Source organism: Choloepus didactylus, chromosome 8 (genome assembly GCF_015220235.1).
Source record: "Choloepus didactylus isolate mChoDid1 chromosome 8, mChoDid1.pri, whole genome shotgun sequence".
NCBI classification, from domain to species: Eukaryota; Metazoa; Chordata; class Mammalia; order Pilosa; family Megalonychidae; genus Choloepus; species Choloepus didactylus.
Genome location: NC_051314.1, coordinates 23765699 through 23771281, shown reverse-complemented (window position 1 = coordinate 23771281; position 5583 = coordinate 23765699). Strand labels below are relative to the sequence as shown.

Below are 5583 nucleotides of genomic sequence, written 5' to 3'. Positions count from 1 at the left end.
AAAATGGGGGGTTGGTTTCTCTCTCTAACTGAGCCATCTCAACAGGTGAACTCGCTGCCCTCCCCCCTACGTGGGACCTGACTCCCAGGGCTGTAAATCTCCCTGGCAATGCACAATATGACTCCCGGGGATGAATGTGGACCTGGCATCATAGGACTGAGAGTATCTTCTTGACCAAAAGGGGGATGCAAAATGAGACGAAATAGTTTCAGTGGCTGAGAGATTTCAAATGGAGTCAAGAGGTCACTCTGGAGGACATTCTTATGCACTATATAGATAACACCTCTTAGGTTTTAATGTATTGGAATAGCTAGAAGTAAATACCTGAAACTACCAAACTCCAACCCAGCAGTCTGGACTCCTGAAGACAATTATATAATAATGTAGATTACAAGGGGTGACAGTGTGATTGTGAAGACCTTGTGGATCACACCCCCTTTATCTAGTGTATGGATGAGTAGAAAAATGGAGATAAAAACTAAAAGACAAATGGGGTGGGATAGGGGGATGATTTGGGTGTTCTTTTTTCACTTTTATTTTTTATTCTTGTTCTGGTTCTTTCTGATGTAAGGAAAATGTTCAGAGATAGATTGTGGTGATGAACGCATAACTACGTTATCATACTGTGGACAGTGGATTGTATACCATGGATGATTGTATGGTGTGTGAATGTATTTCAATGAAACTGAATTTAATAAAAAAAAAAAATGGGGGGGTTGGGGGGATGATTTGGGTGTTCTTTTTTACTTTTATTTTTTATTCTTATTCTGATTCTTTACGGTATAAGGAAAATGTTCAAAAATAGATTGGGGTGATGAATGCACAACTATATGATGGTACTGTGAGCAGTTGATAATACATCATGAATGATTGTATGGTATGTGAATATATCTCAATAAAACTGAATTAAGAAAAAAAAAGGTCCTACCCACGAAGCTGGGGTACATACAGCTTTGAACCATCACAGCAGGCTTCAGGGTTACTTGATTTAGTAGCTCAACAGTGTCATCTGGGACCCAGGTCTTTCTGTGTCTTGGTTCTGCCATCTCATGGTTATAAAATGTCTGTTAGCAGCAACTGAGGCAGCATCTGATGAAAGTGAGGCAATCCTTGCTCCAAGCATGAAAGACAAATTCTTCCCTTTAATCTAATTGGCCAATTTAAGGAACAAGCCCACTTCTGGACCAATAATATTTTCCAGAGGAATTCAATGTACTGATTGGCCTGGACCAGGGATGACAAACTTTTTCCATAAAGGACCAGATAGTAAATACTTTAGGTTTTGCACATTCTCTATCAACTACTCAGCTCTGCCGTCGTAGCATGAAAGCAGCTATAGAAAGTAAGTAAAGGAACGAGTGTGGCTGTTTTCCAATTGAACTTTATTTACAATAAACAGATAGCAAGCCTATGGGGCTATACTTCACCCATCCCTGGCCTAGATTAATAAAGAGCCACTCCGGAACCTGGAGATGAACCAGCATCTCCAGAGTTATGTGGGGGAGGAGTGGACATGGATGAAGAAGGGAAGGGGTCTGTCAGGAAGGAAGAGGGTATGGATGTGAGATACAAACAACAAGTTCACTACATTGTTCTTTGGAAGAGTCTGACACCACTATCTCTTTCAAAGGGAAGGATTTTGAATGCTGGTCAACTATATAAATATAAATTTGATGTAACATATCCTTAAACTGATAACCTTAAGTATCACTTCTTTCTTTTGCCACTTCTTTCCTCCAGCCTTACTTAGTAAAGCAATGTAGATTACAAGGGGTGACAGTGTGATTATGAAAACCTTGTGGATTGTACTCCCTTTATCCAGTGTATGTATGGATGAGTAGAAAATGGGGACAAAAACTAAATTAAAAATAGGGGGTTGGGGGGATGATTTGGGTGTTCTTTTTTACTTTTTTTTTAATTCTTATTCTGATTCTTTCCAGTATAAGGAAAATGTTCAAAAATAGATTGGGGTGATGAATGCACAACTATATGATGGCACTGTGAACAGTTGATTATACAGCATGGATTATTGTATGGTATGTGAATATGTCTCAATAAAACTGAATTAAGGAAAAAAAAGGTCCTACCCACGAAGCTGGGGTACATACAGCTTTGAACCATCATAGCCTTTCTTGAACTGCTGCACATGCTGCTTTTTTTCTTAGGAACATACCCTTCCCTCCTTAGCCCTCCTTCTTGTTGTGGGTTGAATTGTGTCCTGTCCCAAAATATGTTCAATAGTAAACCCCAATACCTGTGAATGTGACCTTATTTGGAAATAGGGTATTTGCAGATGTAATGAATTAAGTTGAAATGAGATCATATTGGGTTATGACCAATATGACTTGTGTCCTTCTAAGAAGACCCAGACATATAGACACAGACAGGGAAAGAACTATGTGACCACAGAAGCAGAGATTGGAACCCCAGGGGCTGCCAGAACTAGAAGAGGCAAGGAATGATCCTCCCCTAGAGGCTTCAGAAGGGCTATGGCTTTGCTGACACCTTAATTCCAGACTGCTGGCCTCCAGAACTTTAAGACAGTAAATTTCTGTTGTTTTAAGGCACTAGGTTTGTGGTGTTACGATGTGTCACAGCAGACCTCGGGAACTAATATATCCCTAGTGTTCTGGTTTGCTAATGCTGCCTTTTTGCAAAAATACCAGAAATGGATTGGCTTTTATAAAGGGGGTTTATTTGGTTACACAGTTACAGTCTTAAGGCCATAAAGTGTCCAAGGTAAGGCATCAACAATAGGGTACCTTCACTGGAGGATGGCCAGTGGCATCTGGAAAACCTGTTAGCTGGGAAGACATGTGGATGGCATCTGCTTCAGAGTTCTGGTTTCAAAATGGCTTTCTCCAAAATGTCTGTGTCAGCTTCCAACGGCTGTCTTCAAAATGCCTGTGTAAGCTGCAGCTCTTCTCCAAAATGTCACTCTCAGTTGCTCGCAGGTCCTTCTGTCTGTGAATTCCTTCGTAGGACTCCAATGAACCAATTTACACACACCCTGAATGGGTGGGGTAACACTTCCATGGAAATTATCCAATTAAACATTTCACTCACAGTTGATTGAGTCACATCTCCATGGAAACACCCAATCAAAGAATTCTAATCAAATCAACAATAATACATCTGCCCCCACAAGATTGCACTGAAGAACATGGAGTTTTGGGGGACATAATACATCCAAACCAGCAACCTAGTCATCCCTCAAAGCCTTGCTCCCTTCTCAGACCCCAAGCTGTCATGCTTCTCACTGAAGCTCCATGCTGCCTTATATTTACCTCCATTACAACACTTGGCCCACTGTGCTGGAAGGATCTGTTTATATGTCCACTCTCCCACCTGACTGCACCAGCTTTGAGGGCCTATTCCACCTTGTGTGTCCCAGTCCCTACTTAGCACGGCCCTGGCACACACTAGTCCCTCAGTACAAATTTTTTGAGTGAACAAGTGCTTATCCTGAGGCAGGATAGAATAGAGCATCAAAGCTGTGGTCCCTGGTCTTCTATTCAGCTTCAAAAAAATTAATGCAGAGCTGCAAACCTTGGCTGCAAACCTAACTGGACAAAAATTTCCCCTAAATCTCCAGAAGTGCCCCAAACCATAAAAACTTGTAAAATCATGGGCCCAAAGCAAATCCTTAGTTAATGACAGAAAGCATGGGGTCATAAAGGTTATTAAACATCTGCCCAAAGACAAATTTTAGATACATGATGGCAGGCCACAAGTTCGCATAACTATCTCCTCTTAGAACAAAGAAGACACTTGGTGTTCAAAGGTTGAGATAAGAAAATCACTGTGAAATTTCCCTATATAAACAAGCTAACCCACTGCCAATCAGTGCATGCTTCTCCCTTGAACATGTCTGCTTTATTTCTTTAACGTGTATTCTTTTTCTTTAATAAACTTTACTACTTATTCCTATTGGCCCCTCTCATTTCTGAATTCTTTCCATGGTGAGGATCCTGGACCTGGAATGGGGTTCTGCCTGGCACTGTTGCCAGCAGGGCACTGGTTACAATATCATTGATGATGAAAGTGAATTAATGACTTTTTCAGTATGATTGGGCTGTTATCATTGAGGTCAGAATACCAAAATGTATAAATCACTTTTTTCTGAATGCTTTCCATGTCAATTATGAATTTATGGTATTTGACCCTTCAGTCTTCAAGTATGAAACTGGCTTGATGGTTTCCAGGTGCCTGTGTCATCATGTCTGACTACGGTTCCATGATGGAATTCATTTTAGGCAGCAAGCAGATCTACCCAGCTCTCTGCCTGTGCTGGGAGACTCATTCTCCCTTCTGTACCCTTTTGCCTCCATTCAATCCCATTCTCCACTCCACCCAGACTACAGGAAGGCAGGAATTTCTCTAGCTTCTTACTCTCTAGAGAGAGATCAGGAGAGGAGTCCTTTACTCTCCAGTTTTCTGTGGATTTAGGAAATCTCTCCCGGGCATACCCAAAGGTCACCTTGCTGATTGCAGAATCTTATTCCCTGAGAACTTTGCATTTACAGCATCAGTGCTCTATGGATTTGCAAGTAAAGCTCTGAGGCAGTCGGAGGAAGGGTCTTTCATTAGCAACTCCCTACAGCATTATCCAGAGTTGTTTAAATGCATGGGCTTGGAGGGAAGTCAGCCCTGCCTCTGGGTCTACCTTAGTCACTTGCTAACTATTTACTTGGCATCTCTAATCCACAACTTCCTCACCAATAAGGTAATGACAATAAAATAAGGGTTCTTATATGTGCCAATTTGTATATATATTATATCACCCAGAAAAAGTCATATTCTTTGATGCAATCTTGTGGGGGGGCAGATTGATTAATCTTTTTTGATTAGGGTGTGGCCTCTTGATTGGATGTTTCCATGGAGATGTGACCCACCCAACTATGGGTAATGCCTTTGATTAGATTATTTCCATGGAGATATGGGCCTGGCCCATTCAGCGTGGGCTTGCTATGTAAGAGCTCAGACAGAAGGAACTTGCTGCTACAGCTGAGAGACACATTTTGGAGCTGGCCATTGAAAGCAGACTGTTCTAGTTTGCTAATGCCGCTGGAATGCAAAACACCAGAGATGGACGGGCTTTTATAAAGGGGGTTTATTTGGTTACACAGTTACAGTCTTTTTTTTTTTTTTTTAAACCTATGGCCAGAAATTCACAGCTTTAATATTAGATGCCATACATGTTGCTTTGACACATATCTTTTCCTCAGTGATAAACAGCAAAGGATTGATTCTTAGGGAGCTGTGCAAAAATACGGAACGCTTCACAATTTGCATGTCATCCTTGTGCAGGGGCCATGCTAATCTTCTCTGTATCATTATAATTTTAGTATATGTGCTGTGGAAGTGAGCATCACAGTTACAGTCTTAAGGCCATAAAGTGTCCAAGGTAACACATCAACAATCAGGTACCTTCACTGGAGGATGGCCGATGGCATCCAGAAAACCTCTGTTAGCTGGGAAGGCACGTGACTGGTGTCCACTCCAAAGTTCTGGTTTCAAAATGGCTTTCTCCCAGGACGCTCCCCTCTAGGCCACAGCTCCTCTTCAAAATGTCATTCTCAG

The 5583-nt window shown here is 41.5% G+C and overlaps 1 non-coding gene across 1 annotated transcript; it reads right to left on the bottom strand.

The window, feature by feature from the left end:
- Nucleotides 1–5266: 5266 nt before the first annotated feature.
- Nucleotides 5267–5372, bottom strand: LOC119543581. Its single transcript, XR_005218647.1, has one exon. It is a non-coding gene; the product is annotated as a U6 spliceosomal RNA (small nuclear RNA).
- Between the last annotated feature and the right edge of the window lie 211 nt (nt 5373–5583).